The sequence below is a fragment of the Rhinatrema bivittatum genome, chromosome 2 (assembly GCF_901001135.1).
Source record: "Rhinatrema bivittatum chromosome 2, aRhiBiv1.1, whole genome shotgun sequence".
Taxonomy (NCBI): domain Eukaryota; kingdom Metazoa; phylum Chordata; class Amphibia; order Gymnophiona; family Rhinatrematidae; genus Rhinatrema; species Rhinatrema bivittatum.
Window position 1 is genome coordinate 90,259,299 of NC_042616.1, and position 20,740 is coordinate 90,280,038.

General features: G+C 44.5%; 1 protein-coding gene across 6 annotated transcripts in view; it reads right to left on the reverse strand.

Annotated features, from left to right (window-relative positions):
• Window positions 1-20,740, reverse strand: part of PRKAG2 (protein kinase AMP-activated non-catalytic subunit gamma 2) — a 751,594-nt gene that overhangs the window by 500,444 nt on the left and 230,410 nt on the right. The window contains exon 2 of one of the 6 annotated variants that reach the window (XM_029588433.1): window positions 11,086-11,355. The exons of the other annotated variants lie outside the window; for them this stretch is intronic. The gene's annotated coding sequence lies outside the window, so the exon portion shown is untranslated. The remainder of the gene's footprint in view (window positions 1-11,085; window positions 11,356-20,740) is intronic. 6 annotated transcript variants of the gene reach the window in all.

Sequence of the window (20,740 nt, forward strand, 5' to 3'; positions counted from 1 at the left end):
ATTCCTAGCACGTCCTTGGCATCGGGCACCCAAGAGACGCAGCTGTGTGAGGGTTAGGAAAATGGACGCTCAATCCATTTTATCCCACAGCAGCTAATATACCGGCACAATATACCGGCACAGTACATATGGCCTGGAGCGTGTATATTGTGTGTGTGTATTCTGCGCCCAGAAATTTGTTTTTTTCAGGCAAGCCTTTTTAATTTTGCTTGGTGCTGCTTTCTGCAGCTCCTCCTACTTAGTACTGCAACAATACTAAGTAAGAGGAACCACAGAAAAGCAGACTTTTTTGTTTTTAAGTTGAGCCCTTGACGTACAGCAAGATTTTACGCCAGTTCTGGGGCAGGCGTAAAATTTTCCATGTTAAAAAGTGTGCACGGCAATTTTCTAAATCTGGGGGAAATAGCTAATAGCCTCATCTACATGGCATTTACATGTGATGAGCGCTATTAGCTATGCACTTGTTTGGATGCGCTAATCCCATTACTGCATCAGGAGTTATTCTAGCGCATCCAAAACATGCGTCCAACTGCACGTCAAGCCGAGGGCTAGGCCGAGTGCACTACATCACATAAATTGGAGAACTGTAAATCTGACCTTTTTTAATCCAAAGAACTGATCTGAACAGTGCTAAATTTGCTATTTAAGAACTCTGATAGTAAAAGATTTATTTTTTAGACACTTATCCTGAGCCTCCAGAGTCTTTTGTGGCACTCACATCCCTTAAAGTTGATAAAGACCTGATACCCCCGCTCCTTCTCCAGGGATCAAATTGAGAGTCACCCCATCCATCTCAGGCCTAGGAGGATTTATTCCTCCCTCTCGCCCCCGCTGGAAAAAAAACCCTGTCCCAGGGCCCTTGGACTGTGTCGGAATGGGAGAAAGTTAAAGATTGGCCCCAGGACCCTCGTGCGCCCCTGCACTCCTGGCCCCTAAACTGGAGAAAGGGTTACATGTGAAGCAGTGCAAGACCATCACTTTATAAAGGTGCTCTTGCCTTTTGCCCAAGTTCCATTCAAAAAGTATTTTTTGGTATGGTCCTGATGTTCTGCCAGCTGTTGCCATTGATAGTTAGGGACCCATCAGAATGAGGCTAGAGAAACGTCAGGTAGTGGTGATCTGCGTGGAGAATATTTGGGCAGAATATGGGCAATTTTTTATAGGCACTTCCATTGGTAAAACAGAGCCGGTAGCCAGTTTTCAAAGAGCCCGCACGAAAATGGGATCTTTGAAAGCCAATTTGAAATTTCGTGTGCTTAAGAATTTATCTCACGATGTGGACCATCATACCACCCTTGGTTAGTTTAGGCAGTAAGCCCCACTTTCAACCATAACGGGTCATGTTTAATCATCGGTCCTGAATAGTCTTTAAATTTTCTTTCTTCTTTATTAAATTCACTTTTTTTATCGTTTTTTGTTCATTTATAGTAAAAAATTTTTAACGGAGTAAAGAGCGGACTTGCCTTATTTGTGCGGAGCGCCTCCACGCTTCCAGGATAGTGCCTTCACTCACTTGTGCAGAGCGCGGTGGCGCTCTGCACAAGTGAGTGAAGGCACTATCCTGGAAGCGTGGAGGCGCTCCGCACAAATAAGGCAAGTCCGCTCTTTACTCCGTTAAAAATTTTTTACTATAAATGAACAAAAAACGATAAAAAAAGTGAATTTAATAAAGAAGAAAGAAAATTTAAAGACTATTCAGGACCGATGATTAAACATGACCCGTTATGGTTGAAAGTGGGGCTTACTGCCTAAACTAACCAAGGGTGGTATGATGGTCCACATCGTGAGATAAATTCTTAAGCACACGAAATTTCAAATTTGTTTGCAACGTGTTTTGTGAGATAAGTGTGGTTCGTTGCACGTTTTCTATTAACTGTTTCTGTATAGTGATCTTTGAAAGCCACCCACCTGCTTTATACTTAAAAGTCCACGCGTTGGGCCGATACGCCATGCTTCTATGCTCAGAGAGAGGAGGCATTTCTGGGGGGTGGAGTCAGGGAGGGGCTAGCAGTCACGCGTGTGTGTGTGTGTGAACAGTTATGTGCATACATGCACGCTCGTAATTTCTCTGGAAAAAAAACAAACCTGCACATCTAGCAGGGGCAAGTATGTGCGCTGGCTATTTCTGACCCAATTTTCCAAATAAAAAATGTTCGCTTTAAAAACTGACGTAAAGTCTGCAGGTAAACAGTACTTGCAGACTTTAAGCTTCAGCACACAGTTTGAAAGTTGTCCTCTGTGTGTGTGAGAGTGTGTGTGTGTGTGTGTGAGTGTGAGTGTGAGTATGTGTGTGTGTGAGAGTGTGTGTGTGTGTGTGAGTGTGTGTGTGTGTGTGTGTGTGTGAGAGTGTGTGTATGTGTGTGTGTATGTATATCTCACAGATACATTTACAGGTACAGGAAAGAGACATCGCTGTAACATGGAGAACAAGAATTCAAGCCTCAGCCACAGTGGCCCATGTTCACCCCAGCTATAGCTGTAAGATTCCACTGCCTTCACGAGCTATTATATCCATGCAGAATACATATTATTTTGGGACTATTCACCTATTGGCAGAGGACCAACTTTTGCAGACTGGTTTAAGCAACCAGACAATGCCTGTAAGTAAGAGGAACAAATATTCATAGTTACTATGGGGTCGATATTCAAAAGATTTATGTAGTTAAAAGCGGCTTCCAATCGCACAAGTCTAACTGGATAAATATTGCCTCCCCCTCAGCAAGCTAAATTTTGTGTGCACAAAATTGCTGTGTGCACTGAATTAGCCAGACTTAAAAGGGGCCTAGTTGAGGCATTTCCAAGACGGATTTTTCAAATTTAGCCAGTTGGAATGAAATTCTGTGCTAACCGGCTAAATTTGTATAGACGACTCTGTCCGCGCCAATGGCTTCTCTAAATCTAATCACATCAGTTTTGCGTGATTAGATTTAACCTGATATTCAGTCGCATGCTTAAATTATTAAGTGCAGTTAAATATCCGAACAAAGTTAACCGATTCATTTTGTCCACTCTGCCACCACTGAATATCGACCCCTATACCATTAAAAGAAAACAGCAGATTCTCAGTCTGTCAACATGCAAGAAATAATTTAGATAAAAAACCCTGTGCATTTTCCTTTCTCTTTATCCAAAAATTAACCACTTTTGATTCCATCCACTGGTTTGAACAGGCAGTGTGAATGAGATGCAGCAGACACATGCACGATGTATGAAAATTAGACTCTAGCACTTATAACTGACCAGAATGTCATTAATATTGTAATTGGTAGTAAATACAGCATTCACACCTCTCAATTAATGCCTATCCATTAGGGAAACTTTAAGACAGCCATGCCTGGTTTTTCAACTCCCAACTCCAAGCATTCTGGGATCTGTAGTCTCTCACTGTGTATTGATAAAGTACGGTAGCAAATGAAATCCCAGTATGCTGAGGGTTGGGATGATGAAAATTCAGGACTGGAGTTAGTTGGCAGGCTGCAGGAGGCCAGTTGTGTGGTGCCAGTCACTCTTGATAAATTGGCCTTGCAATCCATTCCAGATAAGATAAACATGCACATCCAAAAGAGCCGTGGCCTTACCTTTGAACCAGAAGGGCACAGAACAGAACGAAGGACAAACCATTCTAGACTTCTAAGAAAAAATGTGCTAAATTAGCAAGGACCATTTTGTTATTTAAAAAAAACCAACAACTTTAAACATTCTGGGACATTGAAAAAAAAAAACCTGCAACTCAACAGAATCTAAATATAGGAAGTACAGGAGGGTTCAAAACAAGCCGTTCAATATAACTACAGAACTTTACTTAACTCCTGTGGTGGAGCAGAAACAAGTTTAAGCCTAGAGCCTAAGAAAAAAGATTCACACCATGAGAACCTGTCGAAAAGCTGACGCCTGGTGTCCTTTTTACTAACGTGTCCCTACCAAAGCTCCAGTCATCAAGTCAAATGTCAAGCTGGCTTTCCTCTCAGCTTCTGTCTCTATTCTCTCTTCCAGGCAGGAAAATATGAACTTTATAGTCTTTGGACTGGAACGAGGAACCTCTAACTCCCTCATCTTGCCCTGGTTCAAATTTTCTGGAAGTTTGAAAATGCATCCTTAATAGAAACCAAAAATATACAGGGCTTGAATAAAACAACTTAAAGAGGTCAATATTCAAAGGCATTTATCCGGACAAATGCCGACTTTTGAAAATCGCCACAACTTATCTGGATAAATTATTTCTGGATAAATCATTATCAGAGTAAAATTTATCCAGATAAGTGGAAAGAATTTTGGGGTGTTCTAGGGTGCAGCTGAGTTAGACGAATAACTTATCTGGCTAACTCCAATATTTGGAGTTAGCTGAATAATAGGCCAATACAGTACGGTGCGCTCAGTCGATGATGAGCCTATTAATTAGTTGCCGAGAAGGTTGAACAGAAAATACTAAATTTCCTAGTGATATTAAGTCGAAGGAACCAAAAATTTAAAAAACAAATTTTAAAAAAATGTTTTTTTAAGTCTGCACGCTGGTCCAGCAGGTTAGAAAAACGGATGCTCAGTTTTACCAGAGTCTGTTTTCCTAACCAGTGGCTGTCAGCAGGTTCGAAAACCAAAATAGAGCATCGGTTGTCGGGACACTCTGACAGCCACCTCTTCGCTAATAAGGAGGCACTATTGTCCCTGGCGCCTCCTTATTAGTGCGGTCCCTCATTTACATACAGAATTGTGTGCCCAGGAGAGGTGACTGGGCTCGTGTTGGGACATCAGGCGCTCAACACTGAGTGCTGGCTCTCCCGCGATTTTTACCGTATCGGCCTGTAAGTTATTCTGCTAATTCTAGTGTGGGGAGGAGCTGGGTTAAAGTTATCCAAGAACGTGTTTCCAGCGAGCTTTAACTTAACCGGCTGTACTCAGAGGATACAGCCAGATAAATACCATCACTGTATTTAAAAAAAAAAGGAAAAGTGTGTGGGCCTTAAGGACTGATCCTATAGCTCCAGAAAGCAGTCAAAAAATGAGAGCTAAGGCCCAATGCCCCTTATCTCTCCAACCCACCAAATTAAAAGGAAAACAAAGCAGCCCTAGTGCTGCAAGCCGGCCCCCTCTCCCTTCCAGGATATTGGTGCCAAAATCACTGAGCCATCTTCTGCCCCACCCATCCACAAACGTTATCATCCACCCTCCCCCAAAACATCAGCCAGGAGCATGAAGTACCTTACTACTCCCAGCAGCTTCCAGTTTGTTTATAGCAAGCTTTTTCATATATGTTTTTATGATTTTTAGAAAATGTGACCCTTGGGACACTGTTTCTTTTAACACCTGCATCTGAATGTCTCTGGCACAAACCTGAAACTTAGCTCCAATGATCTACCTGCTAGGGACACTCGGTCTGAACGATCCTCATTTTAATCTGCCCTGGAAATTAATACTCTCGGCAGTGGTGCGAGCTACGGCGTGTAATGGGTTCACAGGGATGCTCTGCTGCCCATTCCAATGAGCTGGGCAGTGATTGAAATGGTAAAAAGCAAAGAGCTGGATTCTTAGGGACACCTTGTATGCAAATAAATGTACTAATTAATTCATTTAAAAAAACAAAGTTTTTATTTTTCAACCAGCTAGCATTAGCTGAAATAAGGACGTGGCTGGCTGCAACAGAGCTCACTTCTTGCTGGGACTTCGACTTGCGAAGCTCCCCACACCTCTGCTGCTTTTGTCCAGGTGAGGTCTGGGCGGTGATCACAATAAAGGCTTGTTTAAAGGCGAGAGACACCCCCCCCCCCCCCCCGCCCCCACAGGGGTTGAATTTCAACCCTTTTTCTCCTTTCTTCCCTCAGATATCAAAATTTACCCATTCAGAGGAAAAAACGGTAATGCCCAATGGGGGATAACTGTGTTATCGGCCCACATAAATTTGCAGGCTGCTGCATGCCCAAGCTACAGTTAATTTTCCAAAGCGAGCTTACGCACGCTAGTTGGCTTTGAAAACCACCTGAACATAACCTGTTATCTGGGACGGGGAGTTTTCTCGTGAAAATTTACACCTCCCCTACTAGAAGGTAAAAGGGTGCACATAAGATCCGCATTTGGTTTTGGCAGCTCTGCAGAGGGTGGTAATATAAATCCAACTGTGAATTGCTGCTCTCTCCTGGGGTAAAAGCAGGCACATGCAGGACACTTGTAGATTGGGCAGGCAGTTTTATAAAAGGACAATTTTGCGGGTAAGGTACTGCTTTGCTTGGGGAAATTCCTTTTAAAGTTACCCTCTGAAAGTGTAAGTTAAATTCTCTGTATAGATATCGGGAAATGGATCCCATGTTTATATTCTCACATTCAGGTCAATACAGTAAAGTGCGGCCGCGGTTACCCTGCTCCTAACCCGCTTTCTACTCACTTTTCGGCCGCGTTAGTCCAACCCGCGATACACTATCCCCTTTAACCCATTCTTACCGCCTCTTTAAATCACCGGGTAACCCCTTCCGCCCGTGGCATGTATATGAGATGTAAACGATCGGATTAGCTATTCCCTCCCATACAGTAACGCGCGCCCCGACTATCGCTTTTTTAACCTGTCGTTTTGCCGTGCGTTTAACCTGCTAACTTACCGCCTACCCTTACCCCTGCGTTAAGAGGCAGGGGTAAGGGTAGGCGGCAAACTTTCCCCCAGCCCCCGCTCACCTGCCCTGGCCGCGTCCATGGGTGCTGATCTCTGGGGCAGCCCCAGTCCTCTCCCCTCCTCCCGAAGCAACAAAAGCGTAAAAAAGCGAAAAACAGTAAAAAAAAGTAGCAACGAAGTGGACGGTTCTCCTACGCTCGGGATTGCCAGTCCTCTCTCCCCTCCTCCCGAAGCAAGGCGCGTAAAGCAGCCTTGCTTGGAGGGGAGAGAGGACTGGCAGTGTAAAGCAACGAAGCGACTTACTCTTCTTGCAGCCTCCCGGCAGAGACAGACATCGGCGGAGACGGACTGCGGCTCCCCTGCCTCCCGGAGGCAGCTGCCAGCGAAGATGGATGCCTGCACGGGCGAAAGCGGCCCCTGTGCGTGCAATTGGGCCGCTCAAGGCGTGACGTCACGACGTTTGGCGTCACGGCCTTGCTTCGGGAGGAGAGGAGAGAGGACTGGCAATCCCGAGCGTAGGAGAACCGTCCACTTCCTGGTACCTGTCATCTCAAATGTAATTTGAAATGACATTTGAGATGACAGGTACCAGTGTGTCCGTGAAGCGTTAGGCCAGCGCACCCAGGATACTGTATAGCGCTCTATACAGTAAAATGGGTTGCGCGGGCCTAACGCTTCACAGACGCTTATTGGACGCAGCTTGCATTTGCAAGCTATTTAAATACAGTATCGAGCGGTAGGTGAGCTGGACTGTGCGTGCGGCAACCGCGGGTGCGAGGGCACTAACGCAGCTCTTCCTATCTCTCCTTACTGTATCGGCCTGCTAATTTTTTTTTTTTTTTTTTTTGCCCAGTAGTTTTTTTCCTGCTGCTTTGGGCTTCCAGCTCAATCATAATCAACGTCTTTTAGGTTAGGGCACCCCAAGAATTCACTGGCAACTACCTGGATTTTTTTTTTTACCCCTATTTTTATACCCTCTGCCCCACATGGTCCAGCCATCGCAGTGACAGTCCTTAGCCAGAGGCCAAGAGCCACAGCAGCTAGCACAGACCCTATGTCTGGTCACACAGGGTCATCACCATCACCAATGGTCGAGATGCCTCAGCTCCATTCTGCCCAGGGAGTGTAGGGTTGTCCTGGGAATCAAACCCAACTCCTCCACACGGGAACGTGCAGCACTGAACTGACTCTCTCAAGATCATATTTGATATTTACACTTTTCCAGTTTAATTTGCAAGACAAACAAATTCACTCAGACAAATGGCTGAAATAGCACAAGTGTGACACAGGGCCTAAATCAGGTCCTTATCACTAGCAATGGCTCTTGGAGAAATTCTAAGGGATGTTACTTAACCTCTACTTTTGTTATTCTGGTGATGTGTTACTGAGATAAGGAACTGGTATATTTCTTTAACAGAATATTTTGAAGGAGAACCACTAGGGGGAGTTAATATAAGGTGGTGCTCAGAGTGGGTATATGGTTAGAAGCAAGGGTGAATCCAGGGTGGGGAAATCTCTCTCTCCTTCCTTACAGTCAGATGGTTGGGTCCAGTCTCAGATACTAGACTCCTGGTCAGGAGGAAGCATGAGCTACCTTATCCAGGAAGAAGCTATATGAGGACTGTGAATACTAAATAACAACTATTTTTAAAAAGAAAGACTAATTCTTTATTTCTTATAGTAGTGAGGAAGAAGATAAAAAGGAACTGTTGCCCGACTAATTTGCTTAATTTCATATACACTATGTAAATTTGTAAATTTGCTTAATTTCATATATACTAGGCAAATTTGTACATAATTCTTATCCTGTAAGCACCCTCTCCTCCTTTTGCCCTTCTCTCCAGTTAGAATTTGTTTAACTTAACTTTTAAATTTGTTAGAATTTGTTTAACCTATTTTTTCTCTAACAGCCTAGTTCTACATTCCCTGTTATAATGTAACTTTTGTTGTTGTTTGCTCTGTTAACTGGTTACCCCTAGTTTACTGTAAACCGGTACGATAAGACCTGGTCTTGAGCATCGGTATATTAAAAGAATTTAAATAAATAAATAAATAAATAAGTAAGTAAGTTATGATATCCGTGAAGAGGAATAATGGCGAAAGAGTGTTTTACTGTTGGACTTGATGCTGCTGCTATCGTATAGCTGCATGAACCTGTGACCCTGAGCTGCTTTTTTCATCCAGTGTATTTGGATTTTCAGAAGGCGTTTGGCAAAGTCCCACATGAGAGGCTTCTAAGAAAACTAAAAAGTCATGGGATAGGAGGTGATGTCCTTTTGTGGATTGCAAGTTAGTTAAAAGACAGGAAACAGAGAGCAGGATTAAATGGTCAATTTTCTCAATGGAAAAAGGTAAACAGTGGATTTTCTCAGGGATCTGTACTTGGACTGGTGCTTTTTATATATTTATAAACAATGTGGAAAGGGATACAAGTGAGGTGATCAAATTTGTAGATGACACAAAATTATTCAGAGAAGTTAAATCACAAGCAGATTGTGATAAATTGCAGGAGAACCTTGTGATAAATTGCAGGAGTACGCGTTCGCGTAGATTTATAAAATCTACCCCTTAAGGAATAGCCACTACTGTTACTGGCATTTGAGGCATGGGATCTATTTAATGTTTGGGTACTTGCCAGGTACTTGTAACTTGGATTGGCCACTGTTGGAAACAGGATGCTGGGCTTGATGGATCCTCGGTTTGACCCAGTATGGCAACTTTTAATGTTCTTATATTCTTATTTGGAGATCCCCACCAGAGTCTCTGCTCCAGGAAAGAGAAGAGGATTGAAAGTTTTGCAGGATCTGAAGTACATCTGAACCTCATGTATTGTCTGGGAAGGGAATTCTACTGCATCTAGGAGTCCTCTGGCCTACATGAGATGCTGCCATTCCACACTCTGGAGGGTGAGAACATTTCGGGGCCCCAGTATTGAATAACAGATAGAGGAGCAGATTGAGAATGTATTTAGTTAGTTTACGCCTTTTCTTTGATAGCTCAAGGTGAGTTACAATTAGTTACTATAGGTATTTCCCTGTCCCCAGAGAGCTTATAATCTAAGGGCTCTATTTACTAAGTCACAGTATTTTCCCATGCATTAGGAAAATACTGCAGGGTTTACTAAGATGCAGTACTCAGTAACTGCTGCTTGGAAAACCACGTGGCATTTTCCCCATTGGAAAAATACCACAGGTTATTTGCCTCCCCAAATTCCATGCAATGGTGGCCCTGCGCTGTGGGGCCACGATGTATTAAAGGAGCTGATCGGCTTGGATTAACTGCCCCCCCCCCCCCAAGTGTCTCAAAGATTCTGGGGTCTCACTAGACCCGCTGTTCTCAATCCTCTCCCCACCCCTTAAGGCAAACTAAGTTCTAAAAATAAAGTTTAATACCGCTAGAAGTAGCGGTGCAGGCCTTGCCCTCAAACCCCTATTTTTTTTAAAGCCCCCTGGAAGCCAGCAAATGTATCCCCACCCTAGACCCCTGGATTAACCAAATTTACATGGTAATCTAGTAAGGCTCCAGAGCACCCCCTAGGTTACAGATCCAGTGACAACCATGTTCCAAAATGGCACCAGTTGCCCCATCACGTAATAAGAGCAAAGGGAAGATAAAGCAGCTTGATAAATGTCCCCCTGCATAATACAGTTGGACTTGTTGCAATTTCCAGTTTACTTTTTGTCTGCACATTTCTATTTCTACTTTATGGTCTCATTTTCTTGTTCTGTAATTGCTAGGAGTCTGTCTGTGTTGTGCATGTGATATATTCTGCTAGCACAGGGGTGGCCAACTGATGTTTTGTGATCACTATGCGCTGCTTAGTGAGTCTTCTGGTGTGTGGGTGCTAAGAAGAGGGTGGGAATAGAAAAAAAGAGGGGGCTTCTGCAGGATGTGGGAAGGCTGGCATCAAGCAATAACTTTATATAATGTGGCAAAACTTTACATAATGAGGGAACACATGAGCAACAGCACAACAGCAGAGTGTGTGTGCATGCGCGTATGTCCAAGTGTGTGTGCATCTGCGTGTGAGAGCATGTGTGCATGTTTATGCGAGGTGAGGGGTGGGTATAATTCTGAATATCTGCCCCCAAGTGCAGAAAAAGCTGGTCCCTTGCATAAAAGCAAGTGACCCCTACTGTGTATGTGGAATTTTAGCCTGAATTTAGAGAGAGAGATGGTTTGCTTCCTTTCGGTTTTCTTAATTTTTCAATGTAAAGGACCAAAGCCTTAGCTGATGGGTTTGTGACAACAGGAAAGAAACTTCTAACTCAGACCCCATGGTTGCTAAGTACTTCTGGTTATTTTTATATGTAGCCCCCTTGCTTCGGGTATTACAGCCAAATTAGGTGCCAGTTATACACTCAGCCCGAAGCTAAGTCCTCACAACAGCCCTGGGGCGAGGAGTCTTTGAATGTGAGGAGAGGCTGAACCTCCAGGGTTCCAGATGAAGAGGGGGAATATCTTTTTCTCTCCCCCATGGGTGTACTCACAGTTTTTTAGAATCCTTTTCCATACAGTCTCTGCACCACTTGAGTGGGGTGTTCCAAAACAAAACTTTACTGTAACAAATCTTCAACATCAATCACTGGAATCTTCTAATTTAATCTTCAACAACCAAATTCTGATGGGGATACAGTCTCAGTCTTGTTCTTCCACCTGAGTGCCCCTCAGGTTTGTAAGCACTAGGAAACCCTTCCTTACAGGTGTTAGAAGCCAAGCTCTAGTGAAGGTACTGGGTCTCTTGTTCTCCTGTGATGTTCCTGTAAGTTAGAATAGTTGAGACAGCATATATTTCCTTTTTGACCTATTATATATTCCCTTTCTATAGAGACATTAGTATTTAATAATCTTTTTTAGTTAGAACATCTAATCTTGTTTTTGCCATTTCTTTATTTGAATTCTGCTGACTTTTAGCAGCTATCTTCTCACTTTTATTGACTATTATCTTAAATTTTCTGCTACTTTTCTGCTCTGTGCGGCAGATGACAGGTTAGATAACTGTTAATTAGCCAAAGGCTGTGAAAATGTCAGAAGTATACTTCAGTGGACATCAACTCAACAAAGAAGGGCATATAAAACTGCAAAGACTGCAAAAAAAAAAAAAAACCCAAACAAACCAAAAAACCTATTGGTTTTACAAAGTGCTGAATATGTGACTTTAGTAAGTGAACTGTGTCAAATCCTAGACATCGGAACCACCAGCTATCAGATGGCAAGTAAACTCTGCTAAATTAGAAAAATTTCAGTAGCTTGCAGGAACAATACCAGTAAGATACCATGGCAAGATTTCTGCTGATTGATCTGGGAAAGTATAAGCAACTAAGAGAGAGTTTCTGAAGAACATTTTACTTACTAACCAATTCACTTATACAGCTGTGCATAACTGTATTAACAAATTTACTGTAATAGCAGTGCAATAACATCCAGTTATAAGACAGATTCACAGCAATAGTGACAAGATTAACAGCAATAAACACACAAAACTGCCGCAGCAGCCAGAGCATCGTCATCATTGGAAGCAGAGAGAGAGAGATCTGCATGACAGAACTTGAGGACATCTGGGAAGAGATAGACAGCTGCTGGCAATTCCCAGTTCCAGTTAGTGGATGAGAAATTTCCACAAAAGGTGGGATTTGTAAAAGTTGTTTTCCCATTTTTAAAACAGAGCTGATCACGCATTTAAAGGGCAGTCAGAAGGAGTTTAAGGTAACAGGTTACCAAAAACTACCTTATGTTTTTAGAGATAGGTTTGATTTAGACTGGGGTGTGCTGAGATTACAGTATGGTGAATTGTTGTCAGCCATTTACAGATTTTAAGTCAGACTGGGGTTGCTGAAAATGTTATAAAGAAATGTGATGATATATCTTGATGCTATTATGAAATATATTTTGTTTATTGTCAGGAAGTTTTATTAATAAATCTGGGCAACTTCTTACAGTGTGATTTATTTTTTGTTGGATTTGGTGTAGGTAGGGCCTTGAGATAAACAAGGAGAAGTTTATCAGGGTAGTCTTACCCTAAATTAGCTGAGGTGAAGAAATTTGGGGGCTGAATTTAAGATAATTTGCCAGGGCTTTTTCCCTAGTAGCTTACATCCCACAGAACTTCTCTGGTCCCACAAGTGGAAAAAATTATACTCCTCAGCTCCTTCTCCTGGGCAGGGATAGTGGGCAAAAATTCCTCCCAACAAAAAGGAACAAAAGTCTTCTCCAAAATACAGCTAACTTCTCTTATGGCAATATAGAAAGCTCTATTGAGTATCTACTAAAGGAGTATACCAATTAACTAACGGGCTCTCTCGGCGCGCACACAGGCCACTCTCCTGTGCGCGCGATTCTCTATTCAAATGAGGCCCTGCGGTAAAAACAGGCAAAAGGAGGTGCTAGGGACACTAGCGCATCCCTAGCACCTCCTTTTGGACCGGAGCGGCGGCTGTAGCGGGTTTGACAGCCGACGCTCAATTTTGCCGGCGTCGGTTCTCGAGCCCGCTGACAGCCACGGCTCGGAAACCGGACGCCAGCAAAATTGAGCATCCGGTTTTCAATCCGACAGCCATGGGCCGACTTCAAATTTTTTTTTTTTTTACTTTTGGAAACTTTTGGGACCTCCGACTTAATATCGCTTGGCTGCACATTTTGTTTTTCTGAATCGCGCGGGAATACCTAATAGGGCCATCAACATGCATTTACATGTTGCGGGCACTATTAGGTTCGGGGGATTGGACGCGCATTTTCGGCCCCTTACTGAATAAAGGGTAACGCTAGCGCGTCGAAAACGTGCGTCCAATGGCGGCTTAACAGTGCGCTCTGTTGGAGCGCACTGTACTGTATCGGCCCATAAGTGGGTAGAGACAAGAGTTAGGGTTAATTAGATTATAGCTCCCCCATATGGGAGAGATTCGTGATGGAATCTTGGCCTATATAATCCTACGGCACCATTTTGTAGGCATGGATTTTGAGTTGCCCTTTTCAGAAGCAGCATCCATCATGCTTGCTCCTGGCTTTTGTTTTGCTTTTGGGAAAAAAACAAACCCTTTGGGTTTCTTAGAAAGAAACTTGGGGTATGGACTAGAAGAAAAGTTGCCATTCTTCCATTTTAGTGATTCTAGTTTTTAAGTCTTTTGTTTTGATGAAGAAATTTCGAATTTATTTATTTATTTATTTCAAATTTCTTCTATACCGATAACCGTTTGCACATCGTATCGGTTTACATACAACTAAGAACTAATGGGCAAGGCCCTTACACAGAACAATAACAAAAAAGGAAACAAACTATATATAAGGTGAAAAGGAGGAGCAATAAAACGGGTATGTTAGGCATAGATTATATCCTGTATAAAACATAATACATAAACTATAATACAAGGTATAGAGAGGATGCGAGTGGGAGAAATAAGGGTAACAATAAGGGAGTATAGAAGACAGGAGGGGGAGAGAGAGGTTTCTGGTGATTAAGAAATAACTTACTGGTCGTCAGGTGTTATTTGTGGAGGGGGAAGAGAGTAGAGGGTAGGCCTGAAGGAACAACCATGTTTTTAATTTTTTTTTTAATTTCGGAGTGGAGGTCTCGGTGCGTATGTCGGGGGGTAGGGAATTCCATAAGGTGGGACCAGCAAAGGAAAAGGCTTTGTTCATAGTAGAAGTCAGTTTGATGGATTTGATTGATGGGGTGCGTAGTGTTCCTTGGAGGGCAGGACGAGTAGGTCTTGTGGTTGTGCGAGGAAGGAGCGGGGGGTTGATCCATTGGAGGTTGTCATTTTTTCCTCATTTGTGGGTTATCCTTTGTAAAAGCAAGTTTGCTTACCGTAAACGGTGTTTCTGTAGATAGCAGGATGAATTAGCCATTTATTTATTTATTTATTTAATATTTATTTCTATACCGGACTTCACGAATAGAATTCACATCAGGCCGGTTTACATGGAACTTAGGGGATAAACAAGTGTAACCAAACAAGAAGGCTGAAACAAGCAAAGATACATAAAACAAGGGCATTGAACTTGGGGGCTAAAGTAGCCAGGAAGAAAGGTAGAGCGGAATTAGCAACAAATAAATAATATAAAACGGGGTATGAGACAGTTCCATGACAGCCATGCTGTCATAGAACTGTCCATCAGGGCCCAGGAGGCGGAGCTTCTGAGTAGAATACAGAGCTTTGCTCTGTGCGGCTGCGCATGTATTCCCACGCAGAGAAACAGTCTCTCCTCAGTCTGTGATTTAGCAGTTCATGAACATAAGTTGCTGACTATCCAGGGAGGTGGATGGGTCAGCATGGCTAATTCATCCTGCTATCTACGGAAACACCATTTACGGTAAGCAAACTTTCTTTTTCCCGTTGATAGCAGGGCTGAATTAGCCATGCTGTCATGGGAGTCCTAAGCTCCCGATCACGCCGTCATATGGTTAGGAAGTCATTATGCGTGATCTAAACTTGTGGGTAGTCTGTCACAAGCTCAAGCTGTCATGGTTTGCAAAATGACTCATCCGAGTTTAGCAATGTCAGTTGTCTGTTGATCCAGACAGTAGTGAGATGTGAACGTATGTACTGAAGACCAGGTGGCTGCCTTGCAAATGTCTATGGGTGCTACATGTTGTACGTGTGCCATGGAAGTCGATACTGCCCTCACTTGGTGTGCATTAGGTTGAGAAGACAATGTTAGGTTATTTTTTATGTAACAGAATTGAATGCATTGGGATAACCAGCTGGATATGGTCCATTTCACTACCGTAGACTGGGAGTGTTCGGGTTGAAAGAGACAAATAATTGGGATGCTCGTGACTCTGAATGCGTTCTTCTTTTATAATATACCAATGCTCTTTTGCAGTCCAATGTATGTAATAATCGTTCCCTATCGTTTTGATGAGGCTTGGGAAAGAATGTTGGTATTTCGATGGACTGGTTCAAGTGGAACTGGGTGACCACTTTTGGAAGGAAAGAAGGATGTGTGCAAAGTACTACCTTGTTATGACAGAATTGCATATACGGGCTGTAGTGCACTAAAGCTTGTAGTTCACTGACTCTGCGTACTGACGTTAAGGCAATGAGGAATACTACTTTCCAAGTAAGATATTTAATGTGCACCGAGTCCATTGGTTCAAAGGGTGTTACCATCAATTGCTCAAGTACTAAATTAAGATTCCACAGCATTGGCGGCTTGGAAACCGGAGGCCATAGGTGAGTCAGGCCTTTTAGAAAATGGGGAATACAGGGTTGGACAGAAGTGGGCTGTCCTCTATACAGATGGTGATAGGCTGCTATCACACTGAGATGTACTCTGATAGATGAAGTTGCAAGGCCTGTGATGTATAAAGAGTGAAGATAGTCCAATAGTCTTTCTGGTGAGCAGTCTAATGGATGGATTCCTTTAGCAGAGCACCAGGACGAATACCTCTTCCATTTGAAGCCATAGTTTTATTGGGTTGATGGTTTCCTTGAGGCGAGAAGTATAGTTTGCGTGGATACAGAGATTTCCTGTTCCGTCAAGAGGGGCCGCTCAATCTCCATACTGTCAAGTGTAGCGATTTGTGCATGGGATGGAGCAAGGTTCCTTGTTCCTTCGTCAAGAGATGTGTGCGGTCTGGTAGCAATATTGGATCTGCTATTGATAGATGCAGGAGGTGGGTGTACCACGGTTGGTGTGGCCACGCCAGCGCTATCAAAATTAATTGAGCTGCATCTCATGCATTTTTGCAATGTTCTTGTAATGAGAGGTATTGGAGGAAACGCATATATGAGAGGTTCTGTCCATGGTAGGAGGAACGCATCTTGTGTCGTTTGATGAGCACTGGTCAACACTGAACAAAAGTGAGGGACTCTCACGTTGAGCTCTGTCACGATGAGGTCGATCGTTGGTTTCCCCCAGTGATCGAAAAGAGTATCTGCCACTTGTTGATTGAGTGTCCACTCGTGAGGGTAGAATATGCGACTCAGACGGTCGGCTTGAGTGTTGATGGCCCCTGGTAGATACGTCGCTTGAAGGTGTATTGAGTGACGTGACACATGCTCCAGGATTTGCAGAGGTTCCTTGCAGAGGGACCATGAACCGGACCCTCCTTGTTTGTTGATGTAGAACATCGCCACTTGATTGTCGGTGTAGACCATGACTCGCCGGCCTCTTAAGTGCGGAAGGAATGTTTGGAGAGCAATCTTTATCGCTCTGAGTTTGAGAAGATTGATTTGCAGGTTCTGTTCCTGTGGGGACCAGAGACCTTGAGTTTGCAGATGGTCCAAATGAGCTCCCCAACCCTTGCAAGATGCATCGGTGGTGAGAACTATGTTGTGGAGGGGTGTAGTGAACAATGCTACTTTCTTGAGCGTTGGTTCCTTGAGCCACCACACTATATCTTGCAGCATTGACTGAGTCAGCGATACTCTTGACATTAAGGCCTTTGAGTGTTGTTTCCATTGTTGCTTGAGTACCCATTGTAGTCGATGCATGTGTAGTCTCGTGTTCAGAACAGTAGGAATGGCTGCCGCCATGTGTCTGAGGATGGTGAGGACAGGTCGCGCTGAAGGTTTTTTGAGCAATCAGATGGAGCGAAAGAGTCGTCGCATCTCTAGTCTCCGATCCTTTGGCAGGAAAGCTCTGGTGCAGATTGTATCCAGAATGAATTAAAGAAATTGCGTCGGAGTCAGATTGGATTTCTGGTAGTTGACTACGATTCCCAAACTGTGTAGACAGTGTAATGTCTGGTGAAGGTAGTCGTTGAGAATCTGTGGTTCGGACGCCACTATGAGCCAGTCGTCCAGGTAAGGAAAGATTTTGATGCCCCTCTGACGTACATGTGCCACCACCACTGCCATATACTTAGTGAAAACCCTGGGGGCTGCCTAGAGGCCGAAGGGTAGTACTGTGTATTGGAAATGCTGCTCCCGAAACTGGAAAGAGAGGTACCGCCACGAGGAATGGTGGATAGGAATATGGGTGTAGGCATCTTTCATATCTATCGAGCACATCCAGTCCTTGGGTTGAAAAAGTGGTAAGATGGTTTTTAGGGACACCATTTTGAAATTCTCTTTGACTAGGTGTTTGTTCAAATCTTGTAGATCCAAAATTGGTCGCTGCCCACCTGTTTTCTTGGGAATCAGGAAATAAGGTGAATAGAATCCCTTGTGTCGAGCATGTATGGGAATTCGCTGGATCGCTCTTTGTTGGAGTAGGGACGAAATTTCCTGTGCCAATTGATTCTGTTGACATGGAACTCGATTGGGCATTAGGTGGGGTAGATTGGGTTTGTTGTGGAAATGAAGTTGATATCCCTGTCTTTCGATTTCTAGAACCCATAGATCTGTAGTTATCGTCTCCCAACATGGTAGGCATAATGTCATCCTCCCTGGTGGGTGCAGTGGTAGTGATGATGGAGGTTGTATTAAAAAGATGGGGTCACTTTGGCCGCCGGTTGAGGCTGTTGCGCCTGAGTTCTTTGGGGCCTTGATCTACCCCTTCTCGCTTGAAGAGGTTGAGGTGCTGCCCGTTGCGGTGGGTTATAAGGAGCAGGGTGAAACTGATGACATTGTCTATAGGGGCGATGGTGATATTGTTGTCTGCGATTGGCAGAGTAATATCTACTTTGTGTGGCGAAGGATGATGCTTGTGTCAACGATTGGACAGCCACTGCTTGGACTTTCAAGTTTGCAACCGTTTCTTGAAATTTGTCCCCGAAAAGATTGTCGCCTCTGCAGGGTAAATTCACCAGCCGTTCATGAAGATCTTCCCTAATGGCGCTGGAATGGAGCCAGGCAATTCGGCAGGTGGCAATGGCTGAGGCAGATGTACGAGTCAACGACTTGAACGACTCATACACTGTTCGGAGAAGGTGCCGAATGCCTTCTTCTAGGTCCTGTGTCGGCTGAGTTATGGATGGCAACTCTGGAGTGGGCAGCGCCGCCTTTAGTGTCTGCAGATTTTCGTATAGATATTGGACCAGGTAGAATTGATATTGACTGATCCAGGAGGACAGCATAGATGATTAGTACGACCTTTTCCCGAAATCATCCAGGATTTGTTGGTCCTTCCCTGGAGGTGCCGACGCTTGCATTTTAGACCTTTTGGCTCACTGCATTGCAGATTCCACAACCAACGAAGAGGGTGGCAGTTGTGGTGTAGAATAGAATTGTGACTTCTGCATTCTAAATTTGAGGTTGGTCTTTTTTGAGACCGGTGGAATAGTGTAGGGTGTTTCCCATGATTTTTTCAGGACTGAATCCAATACCTTGTAGGATGCTAGTGAGGTAGGTTCAGCTGGTAATCGAATATTTTGAGTAGTCTGAGCGTTTCCGCTCGAGGATCCTGTAGTTTTTGGACCTGCAGGTTGAGAACTCCCCCCATCTTATCCAGGAATTTTGAATAAGAGAGTTCTTCTGGGGGTGACTATGGTTCAGGTGTATCCTCTGGTGGATCCAATGGATACCCCATTGACGATGTGTGTGATGAGGAAGGGGAATCCGAGTCCGTCCTGGCCGGTGATTGGCCCCTGCTCGGTTCTATGGGTGTTTGATGGGAAGGAACTGGTGGAGAGGGATTCCTCGGTTGTTCCGGCGATGAGGATGGACGAGGCGACGGTGGCGCGCTACCTGTGGGAGATGAGGGAAGTTGAAACGTGGATTGCAACATTTCAAAAAGTCCCGACAGGGCCATTGATAGTTGGAAAAATGCCTCTCGGGTTTGCGTCGGCATCCGCGGTTTTCCCTGTGTTGCCGAGTGAGGCGGCGAAGGATCTTCCCCTCGCAACTCAGTCTTCCTTTTCTTTCGGACCGGTTGTTGGGGTTGATGTTTCATCCAACCCCTGTGTAGATACTGGCGAATCATGGTTGGATGTCCGTCGTGGGGAAGAGGAGGAGGAGGAGGAGGACATAAGCCTGACATACTCTTCCTCAGGTTGTGGTGTGATTGACGGTGAATCTCGCTTCTCGGGGACATGGATTGGTCTGAGAAGCATGAACTAGGGAGCCTCTTGCCAGTATGGTGTGAGGTAAAACACACTCCCCTTCCCAGGGATGGAGAAGATTGCGGGTTGCTTCCAACCGACCTTGTCCGGCCCTTTTCTTGCCATTTCCCACGTCCCAAATGGGTCTCCCTTCTCGAGACCTGAGTCGAGATGTGTGGTGATGGCTTTTTCGGTTGTGTCGGATTGTGCGCCTTGAGTTGCAGTGCAGATGCTGGTTGAATCTGCCTAGAGACTGTATGCGTCAACTTAGACGCTTGTGTCGTCAGTGGTTTTGAGTGCGATGTCGACGCTTTATGCATCAATTTTGACGAAGCTTGCACCGTATCCAATGGTCGATGAGTCGATCCCGACGCTTTCTGTATTGCCATTGATGCCTTCTGCATCGACATCGACTCCCCTTGCACCGCCATCAATGCTCCTTGCATCGGCTTTGGCTTTTTGTGCGTCGATATTGAGTGTTTCGACGCATGCATCGTTGAAGGCATCGACTGTTCTAAGTAAGCCGATTCTGGTGCAGGCTTGTGCTTCGATTTTTTCTCTGACTCGTGTCGCAGAAGCATTGACGTTGACGCCGACGACGCCCCTGTGGAGGTACTCGACGCAGGTCTATACGAGTCGCCCGCTCCGTGCGTCTTAGACTCCTGCTGCTGACGCTGCAGATTATACTTTGTCAAGTCGTGGCTATCACTGCCTTGACTCCGGGCTCGGCCTCCTCCAATGGATCCCCCAGTCCTGGACGTGGAGGGCTCTATGGATGCCGCCCTCCTTACCTTTGGGGTTTTGTGCTTCGTGGGACCCAGTGACGAGTGAGCTTCTGAAGGAGTGGCATACAACCCCAATTGCGTCTCTTGGAGGGCTTGGATTTTTTGGGCCCTCTGACGCCTGGCTCGCAGCAACATCCTGCCACAGTATTTACATGTGGCCTGTTGGTGATCGGGCCCGAGGCACTGATAGCAGCGATCAAGTCCATCGGTGATGGACATGATTTTGCCGCAATTGCAGGGTTTAAACCCCGAAGGCCGCGGACCTGGTTTTTCGGATATTATTTTCTGTTTTTTTTACAGCTTGAGGAGAACGAAGCCCTGCGCACAAAAAAAACAGACTGAGGAGAGACTGTTTTTCTGAGTGGGAAGGCATGTGCAGACGCACAAGCAAAGCTCTGTATTCTACTGAGAAGCTCTGCCTCCTGGGCCCTGATG